Genomic DNA, 15,072 nt, shown 5'->3' with positions numbered 1-15,072 from the left:
AACGGTGCTTGTAGGGGTGCATTTTGAACTTTGTGGCATCCCAAACAGCTTTTGCCCAAGTCTGCAATCTATCTCCTATTCCTGGCCAGCACACGTAACTCCGGACGAGACTCTTCATCTTCACTGTATCCAGCTGTCTTTTGTGCAGAGTTTCTAACACCCTGGTGCACAGTTTAGAGGGAAACACATCACGAGGTCAACTCATCAGCGTTCTTTGACTTACCAACAGTTGGTCTCATCTCTCTGAGAGCGCTGGAAACATAGGGCTGCCTATGAGCTGGCCATTCTCGCATGGTGATGTCATAGACTTCCGACAATGTTGGGTCAATCCTTGTTTCTCTTTCTGTTACTGAATGTGTTACTGGAGTTGATACACCAATGAAGTCCCAAAACGTCGACTGCACTCTTTTCCATAGATGCTGCCTGGCCTGATGAGTTCCTCCAGCATTTTGTGTGTGTTGCTTGGACTTCCAGCATCCGCAGATTCTCTCGTTTTCCTTTAAAAAGGGAGCATGCCTTATGAAAAGGGAGCTTTGCATATGAAAATAGGGTTGAGTGAACACGGCCTTTCCTCCTTGGAGCGACAGAGGATGAGAGGTGACCTGATGGAGGTGTATAAGATTGTTATGGGTGATGAACAGACCTGATGGACAATGGGGTGAAGAGTTAACCATCCCCCCCCCCCCCCCCCCGAGAAACACGAACTATTAGACACCCAGTTACGGGGTAGGTAACAAGATAATGAGAGTCATTGATTGTGTGGATAGTCAGAGGCTTTTTCCCCAGGGCTGAAATGGCTAGCACGAGAGGGCATAGTTTTAAGTTGCTTGGAAGTAGGTACAGAGATGTCAGGGGTAAGTTTGTTTACGCAGATTGTGGTGAGTGCTTAGAATGGGCTGCAGGCGGAAACAATATCCTGGATGGGTATATGGAGCTTGGGAAAATAGAGCGCTATGGGTAAGTTTAGGTTGTTCTAAGGTAGCGACTTATTCGGCAGAGCTTTGTGGGCCGAAGGACCTGTATCGAGCTGTAGGTTTTCTGTGTTTCTGTGTTACATACCTCGAGCAGACTATGCAAACACACAGGCCGGTATCCTAGCAACAGTCAGGACTTGCAGCCTAGGCAGACAAACAGGTTTGGTAAAACAATGCCGAGGACTGTTGGGGGTTGGGCAGAACACTCCGGGAGGGGGAGGCACAGAATCCCAACTGTAAACGGAGCCCGTCTGAGGGGCGAACAGCAGATTCCCTTGAGAAAGCCTCCGGACAGGGCGACACTGTGTTGTCTCTCTCAGTCCATCAGTAATAACCCCACCAGCTCAACATACAGATAACCCAACTTTTAAACGGGTTTAACGAGGAGAAAGATCCCAATAAAGACACTTGAGGGACCTGGATAATGAAGACGTGGGCCATCTCAAAGTTGGGATAGTGAAGGGATACGGTGTATCTACGAGGTGGTTGACAAACCTAGAGGGATATTCTCCCCGCTGCCCACATCATCACATCCTTACAATGAAGCTGGTCGGGTGTTTAAGAATGCGTATGGAGTGTTGAACTTCATTAGTCGGGACATTAATCTCAAGGGCCATGTTGAGCTCTCTGAAAGTCTAGTTAGACGACACTGAGAATTTTGTGTCAGTTCTGACTCCTGATAGGAAAGTCGTGGAGGTTTTAGAGAGGGAGAGTAGGAAATTTACCCAGGGCATTGTTTTGTTTCAGCCAGAATGCGGGTGTACGGCTGAATCACGGCAAACTGGAACTTGAACTTGAAGCGGTTGGGGAAAGGCTGCTGGAATGTAAACATCCCTCACCGTAGACGAGCCAGTTCTACGTTAACCCTCCATCTCCCTCGGCAGATTCCAACACTTCTGAATGTGAAGACGTTGGAGGATTCCCTCAAAGCAGCTGCACAGGTTGATAGAGCGAAAGGCCATGATAGAAAGGACCACAATCGGAACATTAGGCCTATCGAGTCTGCCTGCCATCCCACCATGACTGATTTCTTCTTCTGTGCAAATTCTGTTTGATTTCTGGTCCTCAGGGTTCTTCCGGGGCCGTGTCCATATGTGACGCAGTGGGCAGAAGCTTCTGGAATGATGAGCTCGATTGTTGTTACCTGTGAGACTGGCCACACTCAGTGGGGAGGACTGACCATCAGCAGACATCCTACTATCATGATGTAGGAACCACGAGCCATATTTAAATGACAAAAACACAAATTTAAAAAACAACAAATAAAAATAGCCTAATCACAACGAATCGTTGGTGACTGATTCCTACCCGCTTTACCCTGGCCAAAGCAGCGTGAGGGAGAGAAATGCAGGACACACCGTTAAAGAGTTGCTTCTGACCGTGAACATAGAATTATAGAACCAAAAACAGGCCATTCATCCCACCTATCAGACGCCAAACTACCGTGCTGCCTCGACCCATCGACCGGATGTGTCGCTCCCCAAATCCCAGCCCTCATTACCTGTGCAGATCACTCTTAAATGTGGAAACCGAAGCCGCATCCACCACTTGCGTTGGCAGCCCGTTCCACACTCTCACCCCCTGAGTGAATGTTCCCACCTCACCTTCTCCTTCGGCACTTCAGTGTAAAAATGTCTGAAATAGCCTCTCACATTTTTGCAAGAGCAACCAGCCCCACTTATTGGGCACCAGGACACATCATCTTTAATTACCCACAAAGTTTATTGAAGACTGCACCTAAGTTAGACCATGATGCACCCCACAATGTAGTTACAATCCTGTTACAAAATATACATAATTATCTAACTGTCTCCAGTATACAAACAACATATACACATTTACACATCCTCATCACCAGAGACGTTGATGCCGTGTATGTTCGGAAAGGGACCACTAAACCAACCCAAGCGTATCAACCCGGTTTAAAACACTTTATTAAAAATAACGTTAAAGACATTGAAGTGCGTACAGTCAGCTGAATGACAACAGAACAAAAAGACAATGTTTGTGTGTGTAAAGAGTGTGTTGATCAAGAGCTGCCTGTCACAAGCCGAATGGCTGAATCCTGTTCCTGTATCTTATGGTCTCCCATCGTCGTGGAGCCTCAAATGCGGCTGCACAACTTCAAAGACCGAAGGGCCATGAGATAAAGGAGCAAAATTAGAACATTCGTCCCTTCCAGTCTGCCTGCCATCCCATCATGACTGATTTCTTCTCCTGTGGAAACTGTTTAATTTCTGATCCTTAGAGTTCTCCCAGGAGTTAAAAATAACGAGTGACCTTAATTTCAAAATTTCGGTTTATCTTAGAGTACAAACAAACATACAAATCCTCAGCAAAACTAAACAAAGAGCTGAGAACGATGGCAAGAAGTGTAAGGCAAAAAAGTCAGTGCTTCTGAAAAATCGATCACTTCTATAATAAGATAAAGGAACTCACTTCGATGATGATGAATTAATTATCTGGCTAATAAATTCTTCTCCTGCTTCCAGCTGGGTACAGGTGTCAACTTTAACCGATGTTTCCATTACAAACTCTGCCATCTTCATCGAGGATGATGCCTGGGCATGTCTATTCCAGTGGTATATATATTTCCGTCAGCCGCCCCGATTAGACATGCCCAGGCGTCATCCCTGACGAAGATGCACAGTTTGGTATTGGCATGTTGATTGAAATAGACACCTGTACCCGGTTGGAAGCCTGAGAGGAGTTTAAACGTCATCTACGCCGGGAAAGCACTGGGTCCTTTATTTTAAATTAATACGCTGCATAATTTCAGTAAATGTAGCACATGTGTAATGTGCTCATCCTTAAACAACGAAAAGTGAGAAAGGTGATATATCGGTATGGAGAGGCCACTGCACAGGATTGGAAAATGCTGCAGAAAGTTGTAAACTCAGCCAGCTCCTTCATGGGCACTGGACTCCACAGCATTCAGGGCACATTCAAAAGATGATGCCACAAAAAGGTGGCATCCATCATTAAGGACCCCCATCACCCAGGACATGCCTTCCTCTAATTGCTACCATCAAGGAGGATGTACAGGGTCCTGAACAGCCACTCACTGTTTCAGGTACAGCTTTTTTTCCCTCTGCTATAAGATTTCTGAATGGACAATGAGCCCATGAACAGTTGCTCAGTATTTTCCCTCTCTTTTGCACTACTTCTTAAATATAATGTTGTACATACTTCTTGTAATTTATACTTTTTATTACTATGAATTGCAATGTACTGCTGTCACAAAACAACAAATTTCACCACATATGCGGGTGATATTAAACCTGATTCTGATACACAAACACACACAGCTGGGCTCAGACATACAACACTCCCACATTCCTCCCTTTGTGACACCCTGCTTGCTCCGTGGCCCCCGGTATGAAGCTCAAACTGTTGCAACACCTGCCCTTTAAATTCATGGCTGAGGCTGTGTTGTGTCTGTTCACTGTTTGAGTTTGATATTAAATGAAGAGCATTGAATGGGAAGGAAGGTTTGAATAGAAGAATAAAGATCTCCTCTGAAGGTATATGGGGTCCTGGTGAGAGCGTACAATGGAACACTGTGCACAGGTCTGGTCTCTCTCCCAGAGAGTCAGTCTGTGGAATGAAGGGAATGAAGAGAAGGTTTCCCAGATTGATTTGGGGGGAGGGAAGGATGAGGAGGTGTCCTTAGAGAGATTATATGGACAGGGTAGCGGTAGGTATGATGTTTCCCGGCTGTTGTTTGGAACCAGGGATCCAGACTCAAAATCAGAGGTCAGCTCAGCAGGACAGAGATGAGGAGAAAGTTTCTCACCCAGAGTGCGGTAAATATTTTTGAATTTTCCCCACAAGGTTTCTGAATTGAAAAGGCAAATTTGGTGTCTCAGTGATGTTGGGAACTTTGCATGAAAGTGGCGCTGAGGTGAAAGGTCAGGCATGTTCCGAATGGCGATGCATCCTCCTGTTTCTTATTTTCTGACGCACATGTTTGCCTTTGCGGTGAGAGCACCTCAGAACCATCAGCAGCCGCTGCAGTTATTTCATGTTCTCGTTATTTATTTCCCAAGAAAAATTAAAAAAAACCGCTGGAGGAACTCAACGGGTCGGGCAGCAACTGCAGCGATCTGTGGAGGGAAGTGGACAATCGACATTCCAGATGAAGGATCTCGACCAGGAAGGGTGACTGTACATTTCTCACCACAATTCTTCCAGGATCATGTTTCTTACTGCAGGTTCCAGCATGTGCAGTCTCTTGGGCCTCTCTTTTCAGAACTTCTCCCTTTCAGTCCTGCCTCAGACTGAACCAGGCTCTTCTCTCCGGCTTCATTTCTGTTCTGCTTCTTCTTTAGCCCATCACGCCTACGGGTCGCCAACCGCAGCTCGCCAGAGACCCCAATCCAGGGCCTGGGTTGATGGGCCCTGTGGCTTCTTTTTTCACCACACGACTTCAATCGTCTTCCAGAGGATGGTCCTTCTGATCCCGGGGATGGTCCCTCTGATCACGGGGATAGTCCTTCTGATCCCAGGGATGGTCCTTCTGATCCCGGGGATGGTCCTTCTGATCCCAGGGATGGTCCTTCTGATCCCGGGGATGGTCCTTCTGATCCCGGGGACGGTCCCTCTGATCTCAGGGATGGTCCTTCTGATCCCGGGGATGGTCCTTCTGATCCCGGGGATGGTCCTTCTGATCTCAGGGATGGTCCTTCTGGTCCCAGGGATGGTCCTTCTGATCCCGGGGATGGTCCTTCTGATCCCAGGGATGGTCCTTCTGATCTCAGGGATGGTCCTTCTGATCCCGGGGATGGTCCTTCTGATCACGGGGATGGTCCTTCTGATCCCGGGGACGGTCCTTCTGATCCCAGGGATGGTCCTTCTGATCCCGGGGATGGTCCTTCTGATCCCGGGGATGGTCCTTCTGATCCCGGGGATGGTCCTTCTGATCCCAGGGATGGTCCTTCTGATCCCAGGGATGGTCCCTCTGATCCCGGTGATGGTCCTCCTGATCCCGGGGATGGTCCTTCTGATCTCAGGGATTATGGACTACTTTAAAAGGGAGATCACGAAATATTAGTTCCTGTGCTTCTTTATTAATTGGGAAAAGTTCACTCTTATGTAAGTTGAGTTTATAGCCAGAGATCTGGCTAAACTGGTCAAGAAGTGAAAACATTAGAGGTAAGGATGTAGACGGATATGAGAGAAAGAGTAGTAAGTCATCAGCATAGAGAGAGACTTTATGCTCAACACCCCCTCTCCAAATCCCGGTCAGTTCAGGACATTTTCGAAATGCTATCGCCAGAGGTTCTATAGCCAAATCAAAGAGAAAGGGTCTTAAGGGGCATCCCTGACGGGTGCCACGTTTGAGATTGAATACTTGGGATTTCTGAAAGTTAGTTGGAACAGAAGCAGTAGGACACAGGTACAGCAATTGGATCCAAGAGATGAAACTTTGGCCGAGGTCAAATTTTTCTAAGACTGCAAAAAGGTAGTTCCACTCTATACGATCAAATGCTTTCTCCGCATCAAGGGAGATAACACATTCAGGAGTCCCAGTTGGAACTGAGTATAAAATATTAAATAGACGCCGAATGTTAAAAAAAGGGAGACGGTTTTTAATAAAGCCCGTTTGGTCATCAGAGATAATGGAGGGAATAACGGTTTCTAATCTATGAGCCAACACTTTAGCTAAGATCTTTACATCAACATTGAGCAGAGAGATCGGCCTGTACGAGGAACACTCTGTTGGGTCTTTGCCCTTTTTTAAAAGAAGAAGAATAGATGCCTCATTGAAAGAGGGTGGCAATTTGCCGTTGTTAAACGAGTCAGATAATACTGAAAGTAACTGAGGAGAAAGAAGTGAGGAGAATGATTTATAAAATTCCACAGGGAACCCATCAGGTCCAGGAGATTTCCCTGAGGACAGTGCAGAAAGTGCAAAAGATATTTCTTCTAGTGATATAGGCGCATTAAGTTTGGCTTTGAAATCAGATGAAAGTGAGGGGATATTCAGATTCTGTAAAAATTGATCCACAGAGATATTGTCATTCAGGGATTCAGAGGAATAAAGCCGAGAATAATTTTTTTTAAATGCGTCATTAATTTCTAAATGATCCGATGTAAAGTCTCCGTTCTCCTTCCGGATCTTTGTAATATGTTGTTTGGCTTTAGAACGCCTCAGCTGATTGGCTAGGAATTTACCAGATTTATCCCCATGAATGTAAAAGCGGCTCTTGCTTTCGAGAAGTTGGCGTTCGACAGGTTGAGTGGACAGAAGGTTAAATTTAGTTTGGAGTTCAACGCGCTTCTTGTATAATTCAGGGTTCTTAGTTTGGGCATATAATTGATCCACATCGTTAATCTGGTTAATGAGGTCTGCTCGATCTGCACGGGATCTTCTATTGAGATTTGCTGTGTAAGAAATTATTTGACCCCTCAAATATGCTTTCATGGCATCCCAGACAATCTGGGATGGCACTTCAGGTGATGTATTAGTGTTAAAATAGAAGGTTATTTGGTCTTTAATAAATTTTACGAAATCATCATCCGATAATAAATTTGAATCGAACCGCCAGTGTTTGTTCCTCTGAGGGAGACCGGGAAAGTTCAGAGAGAGGGTAATTGGGGCATGGTCAGAAATCAGTATACTCTGATAGTCACAAGTGTGGGCAAATGGGCTAAGTTGGTTATGGAGTAGGAAATAGACAATTCTAGTGAAGGTATGGTGAACATGTGAGAAAAAGGAATAATCTCTCTCCGTAGGATGGAGGAAACGCCATATATCAGAGATACCAAAATTAGAGAGAAACGACTGAATAGCTAAGGCAGATTTGGTAGGTGATCTGGTAACAGAGGACGATCGGTCCAGTTTAGGATCCAGCCAACAGTTAAAGTCACCACCCAATATAAGAGAGTATGAGTTTAAGTCTGGTAGTGAGGAAAAAAACCGTTCAAAAAAGTTAACATCATCAAAGTTGGGGGCATACAGGTTTGCTAGTGCAACTTTAGTGTTATATAGTTTACCAAAAACAATAATAAAACGGCCATTTGTGTCCGATATTTTATTATGGAGTTCAAAAGGAATATTTGAGTTAATAAGAATGGAGACTCCCCTAGCTTTAGCGGCAAAGAATGAATGAAAATGCTGACCCGCCCACTTGGACAGAAGCCGGGAGTTATCGAAACAACGAATATGAGTTTCTTGGAGGAAAGCAATGTCAGCTTTGAGTTGTTTAATATGTGAGAATACCTTCCTCCTTTTTACATTCCAGTTCACAAATTTAAGTGCACTAGCCATTATCAATTACTAATGCATAAAAGGCAGCAGGCATATAAAAATCAAGCTGTACAATAGCAGTCTGGGAGCAGAGATGTAAACATAGATTCGTAAGGTCAAAATATAAACATGTCCTAAACAATAAAGAAATGTTGGAACTGGGAAACCCACCCCAATCACACAACCCAAAACTAGACGGCTACCAAAACAAGTAGATAGCTCTACCAAAAAAATTAACCCAAATACAACTTCCAGATCTGTGTCATTGACAGCAGTTCCGTATAAATGCTATAACAAACAGTAACTAGTTTATGCACTAGAAAACATAACTACAGATTAGAACACCTTCTGCCAAGATATACAACTTAATACAGAGAAAATCGGAAGAAAACCAAAACTAACCTACCCGCAAAATATTATAGAAGAATAAAGTAAGAGAAAGGGAAAAAAAAGGTAAGAAGGAAAAAGAAAAAAAGAGGAAGGGGAAAATTATAAATTCAAGACGAGTATTTATCAACCGTTTACCGAGAAGGGAGAAAAAAACATTCAGAGAATGGAAAAAAAAGGGGTGAAGAAGAGAAAAAGATAAAATAAATAAGTATTTAAAACAGAGGAAAAATAAATCAGCAGTTGAACTGTGAACCGACAAACAGGGAGGCCTTCACTAAAGACTTCAAACCTCCAAAACAAGTTAGATTTAGTTGTAGAACTCTGTAGGGAAAGTTATACAGAGGTAAAAATAGATTACACACACACCAAATCCCGGGAGAGATTGTCAACAGCCTTTAGAGTTTCAATGAATAATGTCTGAGTGATTCAAGTGAATTCCGAGTCCAGAGAAAGTAATTTTACTACGAGGAGTACTTACCCACCATTTTAGGAGGTCCGATCAGATTCCGAAGATGACTGGATAGCCGGAAAACTTGCCACAAACGCTTCAGCTTCCCTCGCTGATTTGAACCACTTGAATTCCCTGGTATTAAACTTGATTCTTAGGTCAGCAAGATTACGAAAGGAACGTTTGAAACCACGATCAAAAAGCACTTTCATTACGCCTTTATACTCAGCGCGCATCTTTAAGGTCTGGGGTGTAAAATCTTCCACAAAGCGAATGGTTGTATCCTGGAAAGAAAAAGAGCCTCTGCGACGTGCCTCCACAATCAGACTGTCTTTTACCTGGTATTGATGGAAACACAAGACTACTGGTCGCGGACGGGAGCCCAGAATTCCGGGGGAAACATAGACTCTGTTTGCCCGTTCGAGCTCGGGCGGGTTTGGAAGCAGATCCTTCCCGAATATCTCACAGAGAAACCCGGCGAAAAACTTCACGGTTGACCCCTTCTCAGTTGCCTCTGGTAATCCCAGAATTCTGATGTTGCAGCGTCTGCTGCGATTTTCGAGATCCACCATTTTGGAAAGAAGTTTATTAGATTTTTCCTCGAAGCTGGAACAGAGAGTCTCCAAGTATCGAACCCGACTTTCTAAAGCTTCAGAAGTCGAATCGATGCGAGATAAGTGTTCAGCATGTTTGTCCACTTTATCGTTGATCCGATCCAGTTTCTCTTCTAACTGTTTGAAAGCGGTTTTAATTTCCTTTAAGATTTCGTCTCGGAGATTTTCAAGCGCCTCCATCGTCACGTCCGACGAGGTCGTAGTTTCTTTTCTCCCGGATTTAGAACTCTTGCTAGACATTGTAGGTTAGATATATTCACAGGCAAGTAAGAGATACCGAAATAATTCCTAACTAAGCTTTATAAAGTGGAGACATTTAGTGCAAAGGTAGCGACAGTAACGGAACAAAAGTTCGGAGCAGCTAAGCAATCGCCATCTTACCGGAAGTCCGTCTTCTACATTTTTAAGATCTCGGTCTCCTACCAAATTGAATACATGCATAGAAAATAATAAATTCAGAACTGAGCAATGTTCCAATCTGCATTTCTTTAGCTCTTTAGTTACCTCTACATTCCTAAGATTTCATTCCACTAAATTGAGTAAATGCATAGCAAATACCTGACTTCATATTTAAAGTTTATACTTTTATACTCCAATACTCTCACACTCTGGTTTCCCTCCCTCTGCAAATCTTTTTTACCCCCCCCCCGAGAAGCACTAGCAAATCTACCCGCAAGAATGTTAGTCCCCCTCCATTTCGGGGGGCAACCCGACCCGTCGGAACAGGCCCCACCTTCCCGAGAACAAAGCCCAATTGTCCAGAAACATGAAGCCCTCCCTCCTGCACCATCTCCTTAGCCACGTATTTAGCTGCACTCTCCGCACATTTATATTTACAGGGACTTTACTCCTGGCGCCGGTCCCGGGACCCGACACGTTTACAGACCCGGAGCGGAACCAGAGCAGATTCTCAGCCACTGGTTTCCAAGCCCAGTCCGGAAGTAAGGATAAAGTTTCCCCGTGAATTTATTCCCAGTGAAGGTGTGGAGATGGGACTTGGTCTGCGCGTTGTAAAAGGAAACAGTCCCTGACTCGTAACTCAGAAAACCTCCCACCCTCCCGGGGATGGGACCGGCAGGGAGACGGGCCCCGGGGGAGGGGAGACCACGGAACACGTCATAATTCCTATGTAAAACGTCACCAAACCGCCCGATGACCCAGAATCCGGTCTCCGGACTCAGTCTGACCCGTCTCTTTCTCTCCACAGACTCTGCGGCGACTCTCAGCCACCAGAACCGATTCCCCGTCACCTCCACCTCCCAGTAATGTCTCCCCGATGTGAATCCCTCGGATCCCAGCACACAAGGCCAGAATGTGAATCTCTTCCCGGTGTCAGGGAGATTCCTCCGGATCCCGGTCCGTCTCACACTCTTCCGATCCTCAGACACCTCGAGATACTGATTCGCCGTTTCCACATCCAGGGTGACAGAGACTGGGGGGAGAAGCAGAGAATTAGAGAGATCCCGGGGATCGGGGGAAGACTCGGGCAGCGCGACCCCTGGGATCGGGGGGAGACTCGGGCAGCGCGGCCCCTGGGATCATGGGGAGACTCGGGCAGCGCGGCCCCGGTGATCGGGGAGAGACTCGGGCAGCGCGGCCCATGGGGATCGAGGGGAGACTCGGGCAACGCGACCCCTGGGATCGAGGGGAGACTCGGGCAGCGCGGCCCCGTGGATCGGGGGGGAGACTCGGGCAGCGCGGCCCCGGGGATCGGGGGGAGACTCGGGCAGCGCGGCCACGGGGATCGGGGAGAAACTCGGGCAGCGCGGCATGGGGGATCGGGGAGAGACTCGGGGAGCGCGGCACCGGGGTTCGGGGGGTGACTCGGGCAGAGCGACCCCGGGGATCGGGGGGGTGACTCGGGCAGCGCGGCCCCGGGGATCGGGGGGGGGGGTGGAGACTCGGGTAGGGAGGCCCCGGGACCGGGGAAAAGGCCGCTGGGCCTCAGGCGCGGTCTGGTGGATGACACGAACCTTTGACTCGACAAAAGCGGATGGGCAACTAATGTCTCCCCAAGGGATTTCCGCTGGACAGGGGAAACATCTTCCCTCACTCCTACCTGTTGACCCCTGAAAGAATCTTGTGTTTCCATGAGATCTCCTCTCATTCTTCGAAACAGGGAACAGATAACATAGAGCAGTACAGCACAGGAACAGGCCCGTCATACAATGTTCACATTCATTTGTGAGTGTGAAGTGGGGCAGTGTGATGGTTTGAGACAGTAAAGGAGGTGATAATGGGAACCAGCAGGGGAGAGATGAATGGCAGATTGAACCAGAAGGGGGAGGGGTGGAAAACCTGTGGGTGAACTATATGTGTAGACGTAATGAGAAGTAAGAGGGGACAAAGATGGCAGATGAGGATGACTTTATCCCCTTTCCCACAACCCCATCCCCCGCAGCCCCTCATCAGGACAGGGGATGAATTTGCAGGAACCCTTAAGCAACACAGGTCTTGATGAAATGTTTCAGTCTGAACCGTCGACTGTTTTCTCTTTTCCATAGAAACCTCCCGGCCTGCTGTTCCCCCAACAATTTGTGTGTGTTACTCCGCTTTAAAAATACTCAATTATTTGGCCTCCACAGCTGCCTGTGGCAGATTCACTATCATGTGGATAAAGGAATTCCTCCTCATCTCTGTCCTAAATGGACATCCCTATAGTCGGAGGCTGTGCCCACCCACCCACATCCTCGACCCACCCACATCCTCCCAACATCAACTCTCTCCCGGCAGGTGTCAGAGAGATCTGGCGAAACCCTTCATCAGGACCTGTGTAGCTTGGGTTACCAGCATCTGCAGATTTTCTCCTGTTTGATTTTTAAAGCAGAAGTTAATAACTGCCATCAGGGTCCCTTTACCCCTGCTATTTCTTAGCTCAACCCAGAAAGATTCTGCAACTTCCGATCCTATGTCACCTCTTTCTAATGGTTTAATATCATTTCTTACCAATAAAGCCATGCCCCCCCCCCCTCTGCCTACCTGCCTATCCTTCCGATACACCGTGTATCCTTGGACGTTCAGCTCTCAGAGACATGCATCCTTTAGCCACGTCTCAGTGATGGCCACAAAATTATACCTGCCAATCTGTAGCTGGACGACAAGATCATCCACCTTATTCCTTATGCTGCGTGCATTTAAGTATAAAACCTTAAGTCCAGTGTGTTCCGTTTATGGCATTTGATTAGTTTATAACATTTTCGCTTTAGTAATTCGTTTGTTAGCATTTTTTAGTTAAAGTTAGGATTGTTTCAAGTAAATTCGTTGTCTGTGATATATCGCGGTTGCGATGACGTCACATCCGGTTTCGCAGCGTCTTGTGGGAAAATACCTGTTTGGAGAAACGGGAAGGAGGGGGCTCACATGTGCAGGATCAGCGCAAGAAAAATTTTCTTTCTACGCAGCAGTAACATAGTGAAGCAACGCCGTAAGTTCATGAGATCATCGATATGTTGAATTAAAATGTTAACCCTGATTCTGTTAAAAGTAATGACGGTTGATAAGGTTTATGTTTTTGTTAGTTAAAGAGTTGCGGATAGTTTGTGTTGAAGTGTATTTAAAGCAGTCAATGGCGTAGGTAGATTCTGACTGTATGCTGCATTTTAATGTAATGTAGTTGTTGTAGTTTACTTTTGCAAGTATTTACGATGTAAATGTGATATCAAGAAGGAAACAAATACTGTACAAATCTTGTATTGTTTTATCAACAGTTTTCACCATACGTTAATATGGAAGAGTGAACAGTAAACGGTTAATCTTACTGCGATCCTGTTTTCATTGACAACGGTTTACCTCGGTGTTTAGTTCAGAGTTCTCTTACACCTGAGCGGGAACACTACATCCAGTATTTGATACTTTTTGTTTTGATTGCACTGCAACTCATCCCAGTGGCTGCAAATTTGCCCCATTACCTGCCTGTCTTTCCTGACATCATTACTGCTCACTATCTTAGATTTATTTCTGTTTTTCCCCCTCCTCCACTCTGTCATTCCGGTTTACCATCCCTCTGCCAAAATTAGTTTAACGTCTCCCTAACAGCTCCATTAAACATTCTCGCTATGGTTCAGGTGTAACCCGTCCTTTTTGAACAGGTAATACTTCCCCCTGAAGAGATCCCAATGATCCAAGAATCTGAAACCCTGCCCCCTGCACCAGTCTCTCAGCCACGCATTCATCTGCCTGATCCTACTATTCTTGCCCTCGCTAGCACGTGGCACAGGTAGCAATCCTGAGATTACTACCCTGGAGGTCCTGCTTCTCAGCTTCATTCCTAACTCCTGGAAATCTCTCTTCAGGACCTCCTCTCTTTTCCCCTCTATGTCATTGGTACCAACATGTACCAAGACAGCTGGCTGCTCGCCCTCTCCCTTCAGAATATCCTGGACCCGATCCGAGACATCCCGTACCCTGGCACCTGGGAGGCAGAACACCATGCGGGTATCTCTACCAGGCTCACAGAATCTCCTGTCTGTTCCCCTGACTATGGAATCCCCTATGACTACCGCATTCCTCTTCTCCCTCCTTCCCTCCTGCACAACAGCGCCAGGCTTAGTGTCAGAGACCCGGTCACCGTGGCCGTCCCCTGTCAGGTCATCCCCCTCAACAGCATCCGAAACGATATACTTGTTGCTGAAGGGGGCAGCCACAGGGGTGCTCTCCACTATCTGGACATTTCCCTTCCCTCTCCTGACAGTCACCCAGTTTTCTGACCCCTGTAGCCTAGGGATGACTACCTCCATGTAGCTCCTGTCTATCACCTCTTCATTTTCTCTAATAAGCAGTAGGTCATCAAGCTGCAGCTCCAGATCCCTAACACCGTCTCCGAGGAGCTGAATCTCTGTTCACCTGGTGCAGATGTGGCTATCAGGGAGGCTGGAGGTCTCCCAGGATTCCCACATCTGACACCCTGAACAAAGCACTAACCCTGCAGACATGCTACCTAATTCTACAGGAATGAAACAAAGAAAGATAGGTCTACTCACCCACTTACGTCACCAAACACACAAACTTTTTAAACTGTCAGCTAATGTGCCCTGCTGTTCCCCCGTCCGTCGGGCCGATTTGCCAAGGGGAAAAAAGAGTCGGTGCCTCGCTCTCACCTTTTCCGGTTACCGTCTAAGCCCGTTGAGCCAAAGCCCTACACTCTGCTGCCACCCACTCCGCTGCCCGCTGTATAGGGTGGTCATCTTTTTAAACTCTCTGCGCTGTCCTGCGCAGTCTCGTCGTCCTTGTATGTGAAGTTATTTTTTTTTTAATCTGCCTTCCTTCAGAATTTAGCTCCCACGCCCCCCTTATTGTCCCAATCTAAAAAAACACTTTCAGTCCTGTATTCATCAGCCTATTCCACACTGTCCACATGATGGGGAGGATGTCATTACACTGGACAGGAGGCTTCAG

The sequence above is a fragment of the Hemitrygon akajei genome, unplaced genomic scaffold, assembly GCF_048418815.1.
Source record: "Hemitrygon akajei unplaced genomic scaffold, sHemAka1.3 Scf000081, whole genome shotgun sequence".
In the NCBI taxonomy this organism is placed as follows: Eukaryota; Metazoa; Chordata; class Chondrichthyes; order Myliobatiformes; family Dasyatidae; genus Hemitrygon; species Hemitrygon akajei.
Note: the sequence above shows the minus strand (reverse complement) of the source record.